Below are 23,351 nucleotides of genomic sequence, written 5' to 3'. Positions count from 1 at the left end.
TGAGAGCTTCTTAAAAGCTTAGAGGTATGTAGGGTTAGTACATGGCTTGACATGACTGACGGGTGGTGCAAATCATTCAACCAATGCCATGATTAGCATACCGTTAATTAAGATATAAATGTTAAGTAGAGGTTACACTAATTATTACAAATTATTCCGATACACAAGGTGTGTACGGATTAAAAAAACAACAATTGATGGACAGAATGCAGAACAATGTCATACATTTACCCCAGTACAGAGATCTGGGCCTAAATCCATTGTTTTTTGCACTCCACACCACCCCAGTTCAGACATGGCCATATGCAAATCAGCCTTGACCCTGTGCCTCATGGGAACAGTCCAGCCCGAACTTCCAAGCCATGTCTTTCCTGGACCGGAATCAAGCATCCTAGGACCAGTTTCTGGCTATCAGCCGTCTTCAGCCAGGATAGCTTGATTTCAGTGGTGTAGAGAGGCACAGGGTCAAGGCTGATTTGCAGATGGCCATGTCTGAACTGGGGTGGTGTGGTGAGCACAAAAACGATGGATTTAGGCCCAGATCTCTGTACTGGGGTGAATGTATGACATTGTTTTGCATTCTGTCCATCAACCGTTGTTTTTGCGTGTGTACTGATTATACATGATAAATAACCAATCATCATAAACACCAAGTGTTGTGTGTATTACTTACAAGGATCGGGTGAGGGTCAACACAACGTTAGCCTTAAAGGACATTGATAGGTTGGCTGCTTCCAGTTTCCACCAGTATTTGATCAAAAGTGTTTTTGTTGTAAAACTACAGAAAAAACATGTTCACCGTGCAACAAAGAATTCCATAGGTTGGTGTGCAGACGACCAGCCAAACAGACCATCAATCAACAGTGACAAAAGTATTCATTAAGTATGTGTCACGCATTAAGCTACATAATTCCTTTGGAAGAGAAGATCTACATCAGCTTAACACACCATAACAAGAAGTAGGTTTAAATAGATTTTAATGTAACAGACTGTTTACAGCTCATGCCGGATCAGATTGTTCGTAAACAAATGTACTGAAATCACACCCATGGTCCCAGGAGCTTTTGTAGCAGTGTATCCATCATGGAATGAATAAAGCAAAAGTTCGGAGGAGGCCGGAGCGCTGGAGAGCAGTAAGCTCTTGTGAAGGAGCTGTGGGAGTGAAGCATGCTCAATGTCAGCGCTTCCATGTGCTTGGTTAGTTTCTCTTCTTGTAATTCTCCAGGTTAGACAAGATCCAGCCAGATGGAAGCAAGAAAGCCAGCACAAAGGCAGATATGCCGATGACAGTATCCTGAGAAAGAAGATAAAAAAAAAATACACTCAGAAAGAGTAGATATAACATGGAGTCCAAAGGGCAGATGGGCTTATCACTACATGATCAAAGTCCACGTACTAGAGAGATATCCTGATAGAGGAATCATGAACCTAACCCACCGACTGAAAGACCTCTAAAACAGACTAAGAAAGGTAGTGAGCTAAGGAGCGCACAGAGCTACAGTCTCTTGTAGAGAGGGGTTAATGCCATTGATCAGGAGAAAGCGTAGGTGTAAGCTAGAACATTGGGGGGGGGGGGGGGGGTTGGCGCATATATAATTCAACATGGATGGTTAGGGTTGGTGCATATATAATTCAACATGGGTGGTTAGAATACAGAGCAAGAAGCCATTTTGATGGAAACATCACAGAGAAAAAGAAAACGAAAAGCTCATATGTCAGAGAGTGCATTCGGAGACTAGGGGCTGTGTTATATAAAGTGCCCTGGTAGCACATGTGTCTACGTTTGGCTGGACACCACCTTTCTGTAAGGCACTGTTCAAAGTGCTGGTTCACACATGCATTGGGAAAGCTCACTAGGTGTACTAGGGAACACTCTCCCAGTTTGCACCTGGCCCACTCAGTTAAAAGTGACCTGGACAGGGCACACTTTTTTAATATGGTCCCAGGTATTGTGTGCACCTGTGCAAGTGCAGTGAGATGATCAGACACTGAGAAATTCACTATTTATGGGGAACCTATAATGAGAGGAACAGATTGCAGATGACATCTCTGAGAGTGCAATACTCCGAGGCACAAGTACCGATCCAACGGATGCTGAAGTTTAGGCCAACCCGAGATATGAGTGGTCTTTTTTTATGTGCCTGCCTGCCTTGCAATGACCCAAGAAGGTGTTGTATCAGATCATCGATGATGTGCAGAGACATCAGGAACAGACAGAATATGAGATCTGGGGAAAGTATTGATGACATTTTTAAATCATTCACCTGTATCACAGATTCAAAATGGGTAGGAATATTGGCAAAAGAGAAATCACTTCCGCCATACTGGAACCACAGTCGTGCTTCCTCTCAATGCCTTTAATAGATCTTAAGTTGATGGAAGGCGAATGCTCTTACTCAAAGGCTTCTTAGTTCATAAAATGATGCTTCCTAGTTCCACACACCCAAGCTAATTTGTGATAGCTATTCTCTAGATATGCTCTAGATAGACCTCATTGGTGGAAGAAAAATCAATATACTGCACTCACACAATTGAAAACTCTACAACCACAAAAGTTATTCAAGTTGGTACAACGGCTCTCATCTTCCCAACCCATAGCAGAACCAGAAGCATCACAAACATTCTGTAATCAATTGGCTACCTTCATTCAAACTAAAATCACTGACCTATACACCGGCTTCGACTCACTTCCCGAAACACCGGCAATCAGCAGTCATTTCAAAAATACTCCGCTGGTAGTGAGAATAGAGGTCTTGCTAAATTTTCTCACCTAACGCCACTCCTTGTACAAAGTCTCTTGAGAACGCATGCGGGCTCGCCTATTGAAGCATGTCCACCTGAATTACTTCACATGGCTGCTGATACTATATCAGAACCCCTCTGCAAAGTAATAAATAATATAATTCATTCTGGAATCTATCCCCAAACCCGGAAACAGGCTTTATAAGACCTATTCTGAAAAAACCTAACTTAGACACTGGGGGCTGCAAAAACTACTGTCCCATTTCCCCGCTTCCTGTCCCAGCAAATATCCTGGAGATACATCTCAAAAAGCAGCTCATGGAAACTGCAGAACATCAAGCTTGGCTTGATTATTCTCAGTTTGGTTTTAGGAGGCATCATGGAACAGAAACTGCATTAATACCAGCCACTGACTACATCAGGCGCACAGTGGGTAAAGGACGGGGTGGTGCTGATCCGTTTGGATCTGTCAGCAGCATTTGACACCATTTCACCTACTCTGCTGCTGGACAGATTACGAAGTCTTGGGATCTCGCATCAAGAACTAGCCCCCTCCTGTTCTCATTCCTGACTGGGAGATCCCAAAGGATGAACTTAGAATCTTTCCATTCAGACTCCTATGTTCTACCCTGTGGAGTTCCGCAGGGATCCTCTCTGAGTCCCACTCTTTTTAATCTGTATGTGGCACCCCTAGCATCGGTGATCCACTCATTTGGATTGGAGGTGGTGTCATATGCAGATGACACACACAATATGGTTACTATCCCTAAAGAGACAAGCGTGTTGTCATAAAATATTCTGGGATGCATGACCAGAGTGGCAGAATGGATGTCGACTAACTTTTTGAAGCTTAATGAGGATAAAACCGAAGTGATGATATTCAGATCAGGGTCATCCAAGTGGAATAGAAATTGCTGGCCTCAGTCCCTGGAATGCTGCCCTACCCAGAGTGGAAAGGCTAAGAACCTTGGAGTCCTGTTGGATGCTGAACTAAACTTTAATGTCCAAATGAATCGCACAGTCTCAACATGCTCCTTGCTTATAAGGATGTTAAAAAAATCTTTCCTTTTTTCCAACGACCAGCGCGGATCCAGGTTGCATAGGCCTTGGTATTGTACAGACTGGATAATTGTAATGCATTATACCTGGCCGCTAATAAGAACTTGCAGTACAAACTCCAGGTAATGCAGAATGCATTGGCAAGGCTCATTTTGGACATTCCTAGGAAACAATCTGCCAGGGAGGGACTGGAGGTCCTGCACTGGTTCTCCATTCAACAACAAATTAGCTTCCAACCCCCTGTACGGTCCATAAATCGTTGCATGCTTCCTATCCGTCTAGGTTGAAGACTATGTCTAAGTGGCATTCTTCTATTAGACCATTGCGCTCCTCGCTTCAAATGCAGCTGGTTGTACCAAGAACTAAGAAGAAAAAGTGGGGAGACCGAGCATTCTCAGCGGCAGCTAATAAGCTCTGGAACTCCCTGCCCCTTGCTCTTAGATCCATTCCCCTTCTGCTCCCTGCCCCTTGCTCTTAGATCCATCCCCCTTCTGCTCCCCTTTAGAAAGTCTCTTAAAACCTGGCTTTTCACAGTCTAGCATCTAGAGTAAGCTTTTGGCCTGTTCTAGATTCCTGGGTATTGACAGCTGATCTCTAGCGCCTTGATGCCCTCGGGTGACTGCTGCACTTTATAAATCATCAAATCAAATCAGACCTCTTCATCTGCTAGCGCCAAGATCTTGTGCAAGGTCGCTGGTGCAAGTCTCCACCATGTGGTGAATTGCCTTCAGCCAGATAGGGCTTTTCCTAACCACATGCGTGCGGCGGTTATTTTTGCGCTGTGCGGCTTTTTTCAAAAAGCCGCGTTACATGACGAGCTGAGCTCGTCATGAGCATGAGAGCGGCACAACTCATGACGAGCTCAGCTCGTCATGAGCACGGAAGGGGCTAATTACACTTCTCACATTACAAATTGTATTCCCCTAGCCTCAACATCCCTTTATTCGTATGGGCTCCGAAGTTCCAGAATGTAAAGTGGGCTGAGGATGCTGAACACGACCAGTCAACACAAATCTACCTGCCCACTTGCTATGGCGAGTTATATTTTATCAGGGCGAGCTATATTTAAGGCCTACTTGCCCCTTCTGGCGAGCTCACAAACAGGTGTTCTGTTCACTCAGAAAGAGGAGCACTAAAGGTGCCTTTAAATCTTGTTTTTATCTTGCACATGTATGCTGTGTTCAGAGAGAGGTCAAAAGTCAGTTTACATCTACAATTACTTTTCTTTCTCCGACTGCAAACTTTGAGGATTTTGTGAGGTGAACTAACTGACATACTGTACAAAAAGTGTGAAATGAAAGGCTGTAGGATGTCATGTTTTATTCTAAGACATTTAGATAAGTAAAAAGTGAACTGTACAAACATTTCCAAATAAGTTATAGTAGTTATGAAAGTCCTAGTTTTGTAATTCTGTAAAAAAAATATGACAGGATGAAAACAAATCAGTACACTTTACTTGGGGATGTGCAAATTACAAATATGTTTACTGAAACTTACTTTCCACAGGTTGTTTATACACTATATAGTTTTATAAGAAACACCCCCACCCAGAGTGGATGGTTTGCAAGTTCTCGGTATGTCGTCTCTGATGAAGAGTTGTCCGTTCGGTCAGGTTGCTGTCTTGGTTGGTGATGGGTAGGTACGAATAGTTTGCTAGGGTCAACTTGGTATGCAAAGTTGATGCAGATGTTTGTTTTTTTGCTGTTAGATGTTTGATAAGTCATCGCAGAGTTCATGAGAGGTGGCAAGATTGGCGATGGAGGCGGAGGATGTGGATAAGTCCTTGACGATCAAGAAGATCTTCTTGTAGCTGTTGGGGCTTCCTTCAATGCAATCAGCTGGCGTTCTTTTCTTGGTGTCTCTTAGATGCTGGTGGTAGCGTCTGAGTGCACCTTGTAAGTGGTTTCATCAGTGGTTTCGCAGCTGGCTCTCCACTTTCTGTTTACAGTGGTGTTTGGTGCCTCAAAGGTCCTCTGTGTACCAGCTGGCCTGCTTGTTGCATCTTCTTTGTCTTTTAGGTTCTTAATCCATTTTTTGAAGTTGGTGATGCCCTTATTCAGGTGGTCTGTGGGGTCATGTTGATCCGTGCTGAGGGCGCTGATCCAATCTGCTTCTGAAACTTTTCACCAGCTGCAGCTTGGTTGACAGGCACTGCTGGGAGCACTGACTTGCGGTCTGTTTAAGCGGAGGTGGATTATGGGAGTGGTCTGACCTTGTAAGCAGCAAGGTGGATTTGTATATGATGCTGATACTTGTGGTGAAGATGGGGGTGTGTGTTTCATGTGATGTGTGTTGGTCCCAAGACGAGCTGGGTAACTCAATGTTGCCCAAGCTTTCAATTAGTGCTGTGGTGCAAGGGCTGGTTCTGTCTTCTAGGTGGATGTGGTGGCCGCTGCTGAGTATATAGGCTCCTGAGTCAATGTTGAGTCGGCAATGAAGTCGATGATGAGGTTCTTGAAGATGGTCAGCAGTCTGGGGAGGTCGGTTGGCAAGGGTTCACTTCAGGTTGAATTTTCCGGAGATATGCAGCTTGAGTGCAGATGTTCCATGAACAGGGTGGTGTTCTCTGTGGATGTCGAGCAACTGATGGATTCCTTTTAGATGACTGAGAATCCTCCTCCTGGCTTGTGGGTGTGGTCCTGTCGGGAATCTTGTAGCCTGCTGAGGTTGCTGCAGCGATGTCAGGTTCCGGAGTGGAGCCAGGTTTTAGTGAGGAAGAGGACATCCGGTGAGTCACTGATCAGCAGGTTCCATATTTTGGACTGGTGTTTGCTGAAAAATCATGTGTTGAGTAGCATGCATGCGAGTGACTGAATATGCTGTGGCCAATGGAGTTTGATAGGGGGAGTTCATAGCGCTTGCATGAGGTGCGTGGGTGGGAGGCTGCAGAACTGAGAGTTGGTGCAGGTGAAAGCTCCTACTGTGGTGTGTGGTGCTGGAGGAAAGGAGTCCCGGATCGAACGATCAGATAAACACTGCAGAGTATTGCTGGGGAGTGATCGGATCAGGGTTCCGAACACTAGGCATCGTCAGGGCGTAGTCTAGCTTGCCTTTGGAGCACAGCAGCAGCTAAGTAGGTCCTGGGAGGGGCAGTGCTACTGTGGCGCAAGGAGGAGAATGTGGCAGGAGCACAGGTACGGAGTGGTGGAGGCAGGAGCACAGGTACGGAGTGGTGGAGGCAGGAGCACAGGTACGGAGTGGTGGAGGCAGGAAAAGGCGCTGGAGGGGGTTGTGGGGTACTGGCAAAATCTGCTAGTTATCCCCTTTAAATTATGGAGTGGAGTGACTTGTTTAGGTGCCAGTTCTCACACTTAATGAAATTTGATACCCCAAAGACCAGAATTAATGAAGTGCAACAAACAGATCACCTACATCAGGGACTCAAACTGGACCATAATGATGTACTCTTAGCAGGAGGGCTATGCGTCATGTTGTGTGTTGCTGGCTCGGTCTTGAAGCATGAGGTGGTGTTTCATATGTTGGGCTCTTCTCACAATAGTCTAAGCGCTATACCATCATTGCTACTGGTTGTGTATTAATAGTGTAGTTTTAATATATACAAGAGTAATTAAACACTAACCTCAATAAACTACTAATTCCTGTAATATTTAGTTGTCTTACAATCTTCAGATTGTTACACTATGTGGGTGAGTTAATAGCAAATCCAGCCTTCTGCTAACTCAAATTATTTTTGCAATTGTAGGCCCATCTCTCTTTTGCCTACTATGGCAAAGATGGCAGAAAAATAAATGTTAATAGACATCTAACTCGTTTTCTAGAACAAAACCTACTATGACTCACAATCAGGGTTTTCGTCATGGTTCCAGTACTGAGAGTGCTCTTCTGGAGGTCTCTAAATATATATACAAAGCAACCTTGACCAAAACGTACCCGTATGTTAATGCAGCTGGCTCTCTCGGCAGCATTCAACACGGTCTCTCATGCTATATTGCTTAAGGGACTGGAAGCCATGGGCATCAAGGACGGTGCCCTATCCTGGCTTAAGCCCTTTCTCAACAATTGCATTCAAGTGGTCTTTCTTCCACAATTTACGTCTGCAGCAAGGCCATTAAACTGCAGCGTTCCACAGGGCTCGGCTCTCCGTCCCACCCTTTTTAGGTCTCGCTAAGTCAGCGCATGCGCTGTTTGCGAGACATTTTGTGAGCGGTTTTAAAAGTGCTACCAAAGGCTTGGCCACCAGCTTGCAATTACGCACACAAGCGCGCGCCTCCAATGCAGCGTGCCTCGCTCCATCCCTACCGGACCACAGAGTGCGTACACGCGATCGTGATCGCTTTCACGGTCTTTTGCGCGCTTGTTTTATACAGCGCTTCATAATATGCTTCTGTCATTTCTAAGCACTGTAACCAACAGATGCAACTATTGCATCATTTAACGGCACTGAATTTACCGACTTCCGAAGCATGAAGGCTGGCGGCTACGTTGGCAGAAAGAGTAACGTCCTGGACCATCATGCAAGCTTATGATAACCACATCCATCTCTCTTGCATAAACCACACGATTTAATATTTGGTATCTGGCTTGGTGTGAATAGACTCGCGGGAATTTGTACTTGTATAAATTAAGGGGAGGTAATGCATTACATACTAGCAGGAAGTAGGAGCTTCTGGTCTTGTTGCACATTTGAAAATCTAGGTTTCATTGTCACAGTGTGACACAGTAACATGCGTGTGCACCTTTGTAGTACAGAGGCCTCGGGCGCTTGCCCCGTTTTGTGGCGTTATACAAGTGGGTTACTCGGTCAGTGCTTAGAGAGAGTGAGGGTCGATAGGGCTGATTGTGCAGCGCACATGCTGGTGAGAGGTCTTACAATATTGATGTTGGCACTTTATGTTTTGCAAAGCATCAGCTCGTGTTACATATGCACAGACCCTCTTGATCACCTATTTATAACTCATGGTTTTGAATCATCAAAAAATGTTGTGTCCATATTGTGTGAGGGACAGTATGACTCCATTGGCGCAGGCGGCTTCCACTTGCATGCGCTTCCCCGGATGGCCAGACTTCACTCCTCTCTGCACCCATATGGACACAAAATACCTGTTCCTTGCTACAGCAGGGCTCGAAAAAGCTAAAAAATCTTACTTGACGTGCAGGTCGAGTAAGTAGACTTTTCTACTCGACCTAACATCAATTAGACTTGACCCACAAATTGGCACCTGGCACTGCAGCTGCAGATTTCACTCGCCAGGCCGGTCAAGTAGGCCTGAAAACTGGCTCGCCATTGAAGAAATTCAAGCGCATTTGCGAGCGGTCGAGTACATTTGTCAATCCCCTGCACAGGATGTGGCGTGAGAGCCAGAGCTGCCTTAGAATTGAGGAATCAGGTTTGAGTCCCAGTGTCACCTCAACATCCTATGATATTCTAGGCAAATCACTTAACCTCCTCCCCATGCCAAGTTAAAGCAAGCATTGGCATAGCCAATAGGTCTCGCTTTTGGGACCTTATAAGTATTTAGTTATTATGCAGCACAATATCCTTGGTGCAACAACATTAACTGCTGCATGGTTAAACACTTATAAAGCCCCAAAGGCAAGACCTATTGGCTATGCCAATGCTTGTTTATGTTTCTTACGCTGACGATACTCAGCTATTATTGGCATTTCATGAAAATGCCCCTTCATCTCCGAGCTCTTAAATCCTGTCTCAGTGCTATCTTAGAATAAATACCAACTTCTTGAACTTATACTTGGATACGACTGAGATGCTTTTCTTTGGCACTAAACTTAGACCGGATTCCAATCTCCATTTGACATTGGTAGCCCCCCATGCCCCTCCCCTGAGGTTAGGAATATAGGGGTTTAATTTGATGCTGAACTTACCTTTGAATCTCAAATAAAAATTGCTGTCTACTTCCTGTTTCTTGACTGAGATCGTTGAGATGTATGATGTATTTCATTACAGTAGAACAGCAGAAAACCATTGTTCACGCCTTGATTACTTCTAAACCAGACTACTACAACAGTCTATAACTGGGGCTTCCTTCCGATCTTATTCAGCGTCTTCAGTCTATGAAAACGCTGCAGCCCGACTGATCCTTAAACTTCCTCCCTGGCAATCGATCTCAAATCACTTGCCTTAGCTATACTGGCTACTTATTAAAAGTAGGATCCAGTTCAAGGCCCTCACCTTCGCTTTCAAGCTTTTTCACTTGAGGGGGCTCCTGTACCTGAGACGCCGTTTCAAACTATCCTCCCATGTAAGATCCCTTCGATCCAACTACCTCAAGCTGTTTCAAATTCCTCGTATTACTAGATCAAGAAAAGGTGGTCGGTCCTTTTCCTATCTGACAGCTAAACTGTGGAATGCACTACCACTGGCATTGAAAAACTGCCCTTCTGAAATGGTTTTAGAAATATGCTTAAATTGTCTCTTTTTGATGCTGAAATAACCCTTTCCTGAGTAGGTTTCTGTATTTGAACGATGTGGAACCTCCTCCTGTTAGCGGCAGGACACCTTTTTAGGGTAGCTGTGCTTTACAAATGTATTGTATTGCATTGTGATCCTACTTCTATTACCCCATTTTTTGGGGTCAGGAACCCTGTTCACTCAATTTAGTGCACAGGTGAAATTGGGTGCATAAGGGGATTCCAAGCGATCACACATCAAGGGTACCTTCATGCAGCTGTGACGTGCTGTAGTTTACGTCCACATATATACGCCAACAAAACCCCAATTGGACTAGTAAAGCCAATCTTGTATTTTTAATCAGTTGCTTTGCATTCCTAGATGCATGTTACAAGCATGGGCTTAAAACCCCAGTGCTGCCAAGTACCACGCATCAGGTGTTTGACATTTTAGTGTAGTGTCCCACATCACCGCACTGCTACCTAAATTAAACTGGAGTAGCAGCACACACGATGGCGTGCAATGCTTCCACAGGCTTTGTGCACGGCTCGCTCTGCAGCTAGGCTGCTTAATGCTACAATGAATGTATCGCAATTATGAGGCGCCGCAGGGACTGTACGTCACATCCTGCAGTAGGAGTTAACTTGTTGTGGGAGGCTGCAGCCCGACGTGCTTGTGTATATCCAAACATGCTGTGTATTAACAGATGTGTGCACACTCTCACCAATGTACCTAGTCCGCTAAGTGTTGTGGCAAATCATCATGACGGGCGCTGGCAGTGATGCCCACCCCCTCCTCTGTGTGACTCATCAATCTCAGTTTGAGAAGCAGATGCAGTGAATTTGACCCCCAGGTGATGGGCCGAATCCTACTCGATAGATTATTGGGCTGGGTGGAGGAGAATAAAAAACTTTGACAGCCCTCCAAGCCGGATTTAGATCAGGGGTCTCGACCTTGGACCAGATCTTCCGGCTCCAGGTCCTATACTGGAAAACTGCAAGAGTAGAGGGTGGCAGCCTCTACCTTGTTTTTGTGGACCTGTGGGCCGCATTCGATCTGGTCCCTAGGGAGAGGCTCTGGACAGTGTTGGACGAACTTGGTCTCCCCCCCTACTTACTAGATGCCCTAATCAGACTTCACACTGGGAATTACGCACAGGTGAGGTGTGGGAGGAACGGGGAATTATCAGCTCGCTTCCCTGTCACCCGGGGCGTACGCCAGGGTTGCGTACTGGCCCCTACTCTTTTCAGCCAGTATGTCAATGGTCTGATAGATAAACGTAATCGTGTTAGGGATAACGATGCTCCGCGCCTGGCCACTGGTAGGGTGCCCGCTCTGATGTTCGCGGACGACACTTTGTTGTTGTCGCACACATCATCGGGCATCCAGCGGGTCCTGGACGAGTTTGTCTCCTTTTGTGCCTCTCGGGGATTGGAGGTCAACTTGGAGAAAACCAAGTTTATGATTTTCAACCCCCCCCGAGGCACACTCACCCAAATCCCACACTGAATGGAACTCCACTAGAGTGAGTCAAGACTTTTATATACCTGGGGGTCACGTTGACTGAGCACTTTGCATGGAACCACCAAGTCTCTAAATCTTCCCTGAGACTTGCACAGATTATGGGAGGCATAGGCAGATTTCACAGAGCCTCAACTTTTAAACCAGTTACCCCTGCCTTTGAGATATATAAAACACAGGTCAGGTCTGCAGCTTTGTATGCTGCAGAACTTTGGGGACACACAAACGTATGCAACTTACTGAAGGTTGAACAGACCTTCATGCGACATCTGGTTGCCCTTCCCCAAAGCACGCCCCTCGTACCACTACGCCTGGATCTGGGTTTGGAACCCATTAAAGAATTGGTAGCTGCACGACCTCTGCTCTACTGGAGAAGGCTCTGGTCTGTGCCGGAGCTCGTATCCTTTAGAGCAGAGTTCATTACAATTTGGGGGCAGCTAAAGAATAAGAACATACCCTGGTTGGCACATGTAAAGGCTCTCCTCTACCAAATTGGTCTACCCCAACTATGGGACACACCAGAGGACAGCTGCACGAGGATGCAACGGTCTGTACTAGTGGCGGTCGTAAGGTCACATAACCTCAAAATACTATATTGCTCGACTTCCTTGGGCAGGCTGTCTACTGAGTTCCTACTGATGAAAGCCGAATCCAGGACGGAGGTGTTCCTGGACCTAGTGCAGCCTCCACTTGCAAGAAAACTTTACATCCAACTGAGGCACGGCTCTATACCGATTGAGGCATTGACATCCAGATGGGCAAAATCGATGGAGGCCAACTGCCCTGCTTGTAATTACTGTAGGGAAGACATTGTACATATCTTCTTTTTCTGTCCGGCATATAGCGAAATTCGGACATGCTGGATTATTCCATTGTGCAAAAACCTGGGTTTCAGACAATGTGTACAAGCTTGCAGAGTTTTAACCTACGACACCGCCCCTCCCATTGTTTTTGCTGTCTCACGATTTTTACTTGAAATGTGGCGGAGAACTGTTTTTATTATTAAGAAATAATGGTCAATTGCTTCTCATCTTTTCTCATTTTTGATAACTAACGTTTAATAACTTTTTACATTTCTATGTACCTATGATTTTATTTCTGTGCCTGTACATATTTTATTGCACTTTTATGGTCCTTGACCGAAATAAAGTTAACGAAACTGTTATATTCATCCTTTTGCCTTGTGTCATGACGTGTGTCACGCGCTGTGCTCGCGCTGCTCCGCTCTGTGACATGTCCTGTGTTCCATCTAACGGTTGACAGTTGCCCGTTAGATCTTGTGCACGATGGTCGGGTTTTCTACTGACTGACTAAATAAACTACCCTGATCTTCACGACGCTGGTGTGCCGCCTCTGCTTTCATTTACAACATTTTGGCGACAAGCGACTGCTCAAGGCGGAGCGTAATGTGAGGAGAAGCGTTTCCCAGAAGAGACGATGTGAGAGAGAAAACCCGACCGGAGGAATTGTTTAAAGAAGAAAGCGGTTTGACAGTAAGCCTCGATAGAAGGTACGTTACAAACTCGCTCACCGTGAAGGGAAGTGAACTTAAGACTCCTTCCTCCAAGCGCGACGGAGTGCTGACTGTGGTTTCTTAACCCGTCGACGCAAGCAACAGCGCCCCTTGCTGCCATTGGCTTTAAAAGGGAAATTATCTCTGAAGGAAAGGCGATACTAGTGAGCCCCACTGCTCGCAAGGCAGAGTGCCTTAAAAGGGAAACGCGCAGCCTAGGGAAAAGCGGTTTAAAAGGAAAAGATACCACCGCTATTCTTTCTGCAGTGACACACTCACTTCCTTGCAAGTTCGCTTTGGTGTGTCACGTTGTCTTTAAGACGTTTTGCCAACAAAGTCTACTGTCGTTGGTCTACAGTGACACACTCACTTATAATTGACTTCTGTACAGTGTGTTACTCAAATGTCAGTGACACACACACTTTGAAATAAGACATTGCGAACTTTGCAAACTGTTTAAATTTTGGCTGTTTAAGTTATTGTTATCGCGTCATTCCTGGGTATTCACTATGAATGTGAGCAATGCCATTCAAGTGCCTGTTCCCTTCCTGAGTGCCCCTGGTGAACCTTCAATGGAATGGGATGACTGGTGTGAGGCATTTGAGAACTATATAATAGCCTTAGATGGTACAAAATTTTCTGCCATCAGGAAGAAAGCCTTATTACTGGGTGCTTTAGGCAAAGAGGGTCAAAGGGTGTTTAAATATTTGCCAGATCCGCCTCTTGACATTGATGATGTTTATAAAGATGCTTTATTTAGACTTTACACTAGGTTTGCTAAACAAGAAAATGTTGTAATGCGCAGGCATAAGTTTTACACTGCTCCTCAGAAAGAAAGTGAAACTATTGATGAATTTGTTTCCAGGCTGAGGGAACTTTCTATGAAATGTCAATTTGGGAACATACAGGATGAGATGATCCGCGACCAATTAATTGTACAGTGTTTTAGTAAGAAGACACAGGAGAAGTTGTGGGCAGCCAAAAACCCCACCCTTACTGAGGCAATTACCATTGCAAAAGTTGCTGAGGAAAGCGATCGGTGCATGAAGGAACTTAAGAGAATACAACTGGGACACACTAGTTATCAAGAGGTTGCAAGCCTACAGGCAGATACTTCAGAGAGCATAGCTTTAATACAAGGGAGACAAACAAACAAGGGGGGGAAACTTGCATCCTCGTTTAATAAAAGTGGGACTAGCAAGTTTAGACCAGCCACACGATCTTGTAATAGGTGTGGAAGCCCTTTTCACTTAGCTGATTCCAAAAATTGTACAGCTTTGACTAGGGATTGCTTAAAATGTGGAAAGAAAGGGCATTATGCACGAATGTGTAGGACAGTGGGTATAAAAAAAGTTGCTTTGGTTGAGGGTGAAGCCACTGATGATGAAGCAGAAGTTATGATGATTACGTCTGCTGGCAACATGCAGTCAGAAGAGGATGTTGTTTTATCTCGGCCTAAGGCAGATTTTGAAGTGAATGGTGTCATTATCAATTTAATGGTGGATACCGGATCACTTTACACAATCATCTCTAAGATTTTGTACAATTCATCTTATTCTGCTTCTACTTTAGTCAAATCTGACATCACACTAAGGGGTTACCAGGGTGTGAGCATTGGTGTCCTTGGGTATTTTGAGGCAAACATAAAGTTTAAAGGGAGGGTCACTCAAGGGAAGGTTTATGTGTCCCCACACGGCCCTGCCATTTTAGGGTGGTTACATCAGTATAAACTTAACATTAGAGTGAACCCGAGAGCTGATCCACCTGTGATGTGTATTGATGTTGAAAATACTTGTGTTACAGTCCATGGAAATTTAGAAGCTATTCTTAAAAAGCATGAGTGTATCTTCAATGAGAAGTTGGGGGAAGCTATTGGTTATCTGCATGTCATTAAAACTAAAAGAGATGTAGCACCTGTGAAACACACTGCAAGGAAGATACCTCTTTCTGCAAGAGATGAGGTCAATAAAATCATCAAGCAGCTATTAGAGGATGACATAATTGAGCCTGTAGAGGCCACACAGTGGTTGAGTCCAGTTGTGATTACACAAAAACCGGACAAATCTTTGCGCTTCTGTGTGGACCTGCGAAGCCTCAACAAAGCGGTGATAATGGATAGCTTTCCGCTTCCGAACATAAACGAAATTGTTCTGAGTTTGGGCGGAGGAAGAGTGTTTTCCAAGTTAGACCTTCGCAGTGCATACCACCAGGTAAAGCTTCATCCGGACTCTAAGCAATTCACATCATTTATCACTCCGGAGGGTACTTACCAATTTAAAAGACTTCCTTTTGGCCTCTGTTCTGCAGCAAGTGCTTTTCAAAGAATCATTACGGATGTATTAAAAGACATTGAAAGGGTAGTATTTTTCCAGGACGACATCCTGATTCATGGTTCGGATGTGGGTGACCATGATGCTATTCTGGACAAAGTTCTCTCTGCTCTCTCAAAGGCTGGCTTAACATTACGCAGAGAAAAGTGTGTTTTTGCTGTTAAAGAAGTGGACTATTTAGGGTACCATGTATCTGGTCTTGGTATACAACCCAAAAAAGACCTTGTGAGTGCAATCTGTAATGTTTCGGAACCCGATGACAAAGACAAATTAAGATCCTTCATGGGCATGGTTGAATACTATGCGAAATTCGTAAAGAATTTTGCGGAAAAGGTTGAACCTTTGCGTATTATCATGCGGAAAGGGAAAGGTTTCATTTGGGGAGTGGATCAGAGGAATGCTTTCCTTTTAATCAAACAGAACATTTTAGATGCCAATATTCTGTCAAGTTTTGTGCAGTCTTATCACACCATCCTCACTGTTGACGCAAGTTCTTTCGGGATTGGTGCGGTCTTAACACAGAAAGGGGGTGGCAAACAGAACACTATTGCGTTTGCGTCACGGTCTCTGACTGAGACCGAAAGGAACTACTCGGTCATAGAGCGTGAAGCTCTCGCTGCCGCGTGGGCAACTCGGTATTTCAGGGTGTACCTGTGGGGAATCACCTTCACACTCAGGACTGACCATAAGCCCCTATTAAAGGTCTTGGCCCCTGGGGGGATTAGGAACTGCTCTGGGAGATTAGCGAGACTTGCTGTTTGTGTACAAGAGTTCACTTGTAGTGTGGAATATTTGCCTGGTTGGTGCAACAGCGTTGCAGACTGTCTTTCTAGATTACCTGACACCAAAGAACCACCCAAAGAGTTAGTGACTGAAAATGTAGTTGCGTTTTTGGATGATTTGGAAGGTGATTTACCCAGCTCCATATCTAGGAGGGAGTGGATTGAGGAAATGGGGAAAGATTCTGTCATGATTGGCTTAGTTAAAATGTGCAGGGAAGGGGTATCAAGGCAGAGTACTGTCTCACCAGATCTTAGGCCTTACGTTCAGTTACAGGATGAAATTTCTTTACAGGGTGAGCATATCCTTGTGCGAGGTGAGAAATATATACCTCCAGCGTCCCTTAGACCCCGTATCATTGCACTGGCGCATGAGGGCCATCTTGGCCAAACCCTCACTGGCAAACGTGTCAAGGCTAATTTTTGGTGGCCCGGTGTAGATGCACAGGTGAAGGCTTGGGTTGAACAATGCCAGCTGTGCAAGGAGTCTGAAAAGAGACTACAGGTTTGTGCTAGTAAAGATGGTGTGGGAAAGATTATTGCAGATGATGGTGTATGGCAGAAGATCTGCATTGATTTCATTGGTCCTTTTCATGATCTGGTGGATGTTGAAAAATTCGCCTTGGTTGTGGTTGATTCAACCTCTAGGTGGGTTGAGGTTGCTTTCATGAAAAGCATTACTGCAGAGTCCACTATCAAGGTTCTTGATGAGATATTCCGACGTGAGGGCATTCCTTCAATGGTGTTAACTGATAATGGTACGCAACTTACCTCTGCCATCATGGAGGAGTATTTTGTTTTCCTTGGATTGAAACACTTGCGTACATCGCTCTACAACCCACAAGGGAATGGACTTTGTGAGCGAGTAAATAGGCTTGTTAAGGGTACCATGCAGCTCGCTTTAGCGTCAGGTCGCCCTGTGCAGAAGGAGATCAAAGAAATGCTGTGGGCATACCGTACCACTGTTCATAGCAGCATGTCTGCCACACCTTTTGAGCTCATGAGGGGGAGGGTGCCAGGCACTAAACTCATTCCCACTTGGCTACATGAAAAGGGAAAGGGTGTGGGAGGTGACTCCAGGGGCAAAGCTGTTCTTTCCAAAATAGCTGAAGGGGACCTGGTAAAAGTCAAACCTGGGGGTAACCTGAAGATGTTCAATAAATTTAGGGGACCCTACCAGGTGAAGTCCGTGATTGGCAACTATGTCAAGCTACAAAATGGCCAAACGTGGAACCTCCGCAGGGTAGCACTTTACCAAAGAAAGCTTAGGTCTGTTCCTTCAGCTCAAACTTCTAAGGATGTGGTTGCTGATAGAGCTGGCAGACCTCTTCGCTGCAGGGTTGTTCCTGCTTATTTGAAGGACTATGTGTAACTTTGTCTGTTTAAGGGAGAATGTGGGGTTGAATGCCTTGTTTCATTTTCTTCTGCTTTCCAAGAGCAAGTAATGTGTTCAATTATGCTTTGTTTTTCTGGTGTACCAGCTTTTCTTCGAAAAAAGTTACTGTGAGCTTTCGACCTATTTCTATTGCTGTGTCATTTCCTTTCTCTGTTTAAGAAAAGGAGATGTGTTATATTCATCCTTTTGCCTTGTGTCATGACGTGTGTCACGCGCTGTGCTCGCGCTGCTCCGCTCTGTGACATGTCCTGTGTTCCATCTAACGGTTGACAGTTGCCCGTTAGATCTTGTGCACGATGGTCGGGTTTTCTACTGACTGACTAAATAAACTACCCTGATCTTCACGACGCTGGTGTGCCGCCTCTGCTTTCATTTACAACAGAAACAAACGACCCCCAGGTTTGCAAATTCAATGTTTTAGAGAGGAATAGAGACGGACTGACGTCACTGCCATTGCAGCGCAGCAAGTCGCACTTCAAGTGAAGTTGGCGAGATAGAAAGGATTTCCTTCAGGCTGGGAAATGCGGGGTTCTGTTCTTCAGGAGTAGCTTACTCTCAGCTTAAGAACCAAGCAGCGAGTCGAAAGGAAGGTTGGTGGAATGTGCTTGCTGATGCATCGCCTGTTTGCATTTCAACAAATAGAAAGCATTTTTTCCATGGGCTGCAAGGCACATTTAAGGTGGGGTGAAGCCAGAGTCGTCTCAGAGTACTTTAGGGATCAGGCACTTGTGACAAGCATCTCCTGACATTGAAATGCGGCCCGGGAGTCCTTGCCACTGGAATGTACTGGGCGGATATATTACTTTGGAGGTTACATTACAGCCACTGCGTTTTAACAAACACCTTAGGTGCACAATCCCATAGCGCATGCACACACACACAAAGCACTGCAAATACATGTCTATCATTGCCCCAGCACAACCATAAAAGGAAGTGTTGCATTTGCAATTTCAGAATTAAATGCAAAATGCTATTCAAGGAAAGAGTAATAATTTTAAGGATTGTAATGGAATTATGCCATTGCTTTTATTTTTAACATAAAAAAGGGAAACCTTCCCCATGAAAGAACCCCTCCGATACCCAAGTGAGACATGACTTGATTTAAAACAAGTTCAATAGATCATAAGAATTCAAACCACATTCTCCAGGCTTTTCTCGGCTTCGCTGATGCTCTCAAATAACTTGAAAATAATGCAAATAAACTGACTACAACTGTCAAAACAAGACTATCTCTGCAGACAGATAAACGCAAAGACATTAACTAATGCCGCCTAATCCCTTAGAACGGCTGCCTGGCTGAGAGATTGTTCTCTCTCTCTCTCTTAAAGGGGCATCCTCTGAAGGGAAAGCAGCAGGCCTCTTCTGCACCCCTAATAGCCACCACCAAGAAGCATTCCTGAATTTTCTTTCTTTGATGAGGTCTGCTTGGAAGTTGATACCTATTGTTATATCATTTACTAAATGGCCCCCGCCCTTTAATGAATGGTCTTGGGTAACACACACAGCATGATTCATGCGATCTCAATGCTCAAATGGGGTTAATGTCTGATACTTATGTTTCCCTCGCCTTAAATACTTGATTTTACTCGCCAGAAAGTGCCACTCATAATTACACTGGAATTGTGAAAGTCACACATACAAATCTGAAACCTTGGCAGCTATAAAACTCCCAACTACTGTACATAGAATAATAAAATCAATAGAACAGAATTCTCTTGTGAAACGCGATCCTAAAAAGCCAACCGTATACAAGACTATGGAACTAACGTGACTGCAGAAGGTTTGACGTGCACAAACCGCTATAGAAGCAACGAGAAATGAGTCGCCGCAATAAAGGGATGCGCGCGCCCCTCCACTAAAATCGAGGAGCAAATTGGGGACTGCCTCCTTTACTTTTGGAAACTGGGCGTAAAGCTCAGAGTGGCAGGCCCAGACCATTCGGTTGCCGCTGGCGGGACAGAAGGTCGGGGGTCAGATGAAGCATACTTACCATACCAGACACGTTGCCCTTGGCGGGCTTGGAGGTGATACCAGCCCGTTGAGGCACGACCACTCTGCTTCCCTTCAGGAAAGGAGCCACAAAACGAGTCACAGCGGAGGACATGGTGTCAGCTACGTGCTTCGGCAGAAGGGCAAACGACCGGAAGTGAAGGGGACGCAGCTTGCGGAAATTAACGTGCGCCCCGAGGCAGCTGGTGGCCATCTTAGAACGGGAACAGCCGCGCTGTAATCAGCTTCAGCATACGACATAACATTGTATCGCTCCCAACGAAGAGGAGGGTGAGGCGTTCAGACGTTTCTTTTAAAGAGAAGAGATACTGTTATCAGCATAGCATATGGCCTCTTCGATGAGGTGCAGATTGCATCGTATGATCCAGTGATTTAGGGGGCAGACACCTGGACATACCCATTGCTCCTCCTGGGTTTCACTGAGAACAAGGGCATGTTTATTTATTTATTTATTTATGCAGTTTTATATAGCGCGGACTTTACCCGAAGGCGTCAGAGCGCTTTACAATAGGAACAGAAATGATACAAACTGAGAACATTACACGAACAGCAGATTGCAAAAGCATACGTTACGTTACATACGGTAAAGTGATCATTGTGAGCAAACAAAAATACATGAGGTAGTAAAAATTGTGAGCAACCAAAAATACATGAGGTAGACAAGGTAATAGTGACACTTCTGAGCAAACAAAATACATGAGGTAGTAAAAATGTGAGCTACCAAAAATACATGAGGTAGTAAAAAGTGCACAGGAGGAAAAGGTGACAAGTGTGCATGTGTGGAATGCTTGAATCCATTTAATTCCCGGGAAATTGTTGTAGAAATCCTTCCAGGCCATAATTGTTTTACTCACTCCACTACAGACAAGGACCAGCCATATGCCAAATCAAACTTGGTCCTCCTGTTGAAAACAGAAAAAAAGATGTCCTCTTTTGTCTAATTTTCATTCTGGTTTAGAGATGAAAATGTGTATTGACATTGGTAAATCAATGGCCAGGTAGCAGCCATAGAGGGCTGGTCTACCTTTCCTGAGCCTTGCAGCAATATTCCAGCTCTTTGAGGTCCAAGGGAAAGGGCCGGTTACTGAGCCAGGCTCACAGAATCATTTAATTGAATTTAGATGTGTGCTTTCTAGGTTTATGTACACACTTAAAAATGCATACTTTGGGAAAAATTGAGAAAAATTATTGAATGCAAGTGAAAGAATATACATCTCTCGAAACTCTTAATCAAATTTCCAAAATGCTAATTTAAAAAAGGAAATGTACTTAGAACTAAGTGTATACTAATAATTAGAATGCTAATTTTAAAAGGCTGCAATGTAGGTTAGTGAGGGACATTGGAGCCTTGGCTGTGGGCACATGCCCTTTAGTCTACATATCATGGCATTCTGGTAGTTTCATATTTAACAATTTAAATTTGGGCTGAAAAATCCCAGAACGATAATCTCGATCAGAGAGCACCCTATAATAAAGCTTTGTTTGTGCAAGTGCCTTATAATCTTAGAAATAAAAAAGGTAAATGTATCAGAATTCGGATGCACCTCACTGAATCCCAAAGCTTAGTTTTACAGTTACTTGGGGAATGCCTTTAATAGTAATCATCAACAGTTTTGCTTGCTTTCATATATTTCTTCCTCAATAATCTTCTGTTCCACACACCTTATGTCTTGCACTGGCTATCTGGGAAAACATTTTGGCATTTTAAATCTCCACCAGACCCCCTTAATGGCACCCTACATGCTGCAGCCCACCTCATTAGGGCTTGAAGACATATAATTACATCACCCCACAGACACCCCAAAGCCAGCCTGCATCACCTTCAAAAAACAGCTGCATCATCTACAAAGCCATCACGACTAGCATCCTGGCCTACTTGGAAGATAAGCTCACTATCTCCAGTGGTTCTCTGCACAACCGCTGCTAGGACACCTTCAGATGGGAGAGGAACAAGTAAAAAAAAAAACAAGGCAAAGGGTCTTCTCCATTTATGCACCAATGATCCAGAATAGCATCCCTGTATCAATTCAGACATCCCCAACCCGCTTCAATTTAGGAAGCGGCTGAATAGTCGGTCACCTCTTTAAAGGACAATACATCATGATACAGTACTGATCCACAAACCAGAAACACCTCCTAACACATGTTGACTGTGTCCTTACCTTTGACCCTGTTCATGTCTCTGATACCCTTTGGCTAGGATTGTGGTATGTAAATGCCACTTACATGGATAACAGCGCACTAGTCTTGAAAATATTTGTTAACATTGTAGTAAATATATAAATTGTACACAGACCCGGGCTAAGCTTTTCTTTCCCTCAGTGCGAGAAATATCATGTATTTCACCTCAATGGGGCATTAAAATATATGCACTTGTTTAATTAGGGTCCTTATTTATCAACCAAGCAAAACAATGTGAGGCTGAAATGCTCCTGGAAGGAAGGCCATGGAATCAAGAGCAGGGAAGGGAGATGGACAACAAAGCCATCCATCCTGAGCTGAAGTTCACTATATAAATATGTAATATATTCATGGCTTTATAAATGGGATGCAAAAAGTGGGGGTCACTGAATAGGGAATGGCCTGTATAATTAAGGAAGTGACTTAAACGCGCTGACTAAATGTTTGTGATCCCTCTAGTGTGTCACCCGATCAACACTGTGGTGCAAGATTAAATTAAACATGTGTAATGCAACCAGGAACTAAATAATGATATGGAATACATTAACATTTTTACATTAATTGTTCAAAAATCGATCAGTGTTCATTGCCATTAAAGGTAAAGACGTGAATATAGGGCCCAAACGGGACTGTTCATTGTCCGTTTTTAATCACTAACCTGTCTGCGCCCCGGCCCTCTTAAAGCCCTGAATATATTGGTAAGAGCAGTTCTCCAAAAGACAGCTAAAAATAGTAGTAACTGAGAGTTAATGATAATAAATGCAACAGAAACAGCTGTCAGGTCGTGGTTGATGTGTACTGTGGGGCCTGTATGTTTATTCAGCACGAAAATGGAGGCCCTGCTGCAGCTTCAGGGTAGGGCTGAGGTGCATTGACAGAGCGCTGTGTTGTTTGAATAGCAGAGGATGGTACATACCGGGATTGAGGGACATTGGCAGAGGAGTATCAGACCTTCGGCACAGCAATGATGTAATAGTGTTGAATTACTCGGGAAGAAGTGTTGATGTGCATTGGCAGGGAGCCCTGCGCTTTTAAAATCAGGATGATATCACCCCTGCTGCCTCTTAGAGTGCCCCCAGGTGTGTTCCTGCTTCTCTTTGCTTCCCCAAGGCTGCTTGGTGAGTCATAGTTCTCGTGGCACCTTCAGTTCTTGCCTCCTCTGACTCGTTGCCCCCTCAGACAGATCCAGGGGCCAAGGCCAGGGCGCCCCCTTCCTGGAGCGGCCCACATATTTGCACTACTCGCTAGGGCTGTTGGGTATTGCCTCTTTACCCAGGGGCTCGCGCCACTTCCAAGAATACTGCAGCGCTTGCCCCTGCCTCAAGGCACTCTCAGATCTTCCCCAGGGGCTCCTGGTCTAGGGGTGCCCCAAGCCTTCAGGGGGGTAAAATCACTACAGAGGGCCCCATTGCGCCCTGGCCAATACTACATATCTATGATAAGGGAGACT

At 44.8% G+C, this 23,351-nt stretch overlaps 1 long non-coding RNA gene across 1 annotated transcript; it reads right to left on the bottom strand.

The window, feature by feature from the left end:
* Positions 1–960: 960 nt before the first annotated feature.
* Positions 961–19,986, bottom strand: LOC147691869 (uncharacterized). Its single transcript, XR_015299795.1, has 2 exons — positions 19,701–19,986; positions 961–1,294 (listed from the first exon to the last, which is right to left on the bottom strand). It is a non-coding gene; the product is annotated as an uncharacterized LOC147691869 (long non-coding RNA).
* Positions 19,987–23,351: the final 3,365 nt, after the last annotated feature.

This window comes from Lissotriton vulgaris, chromosome 9, assembly GCF_964263255.1.
Source record: "Lissotriton vulgaris chromosome 9, aLisVul1.2, whole genome shotgun sequence".
Taxonomy (NCBI): Eukaryota; Metazoa; Chordata; class Amphibia; order Caudata; family Salamandridae; genus Lissotriton; species Lissotriton vulgaris.
This window is presented reverse-complemented; position numbering and strand designations above follow the sequence as displayed.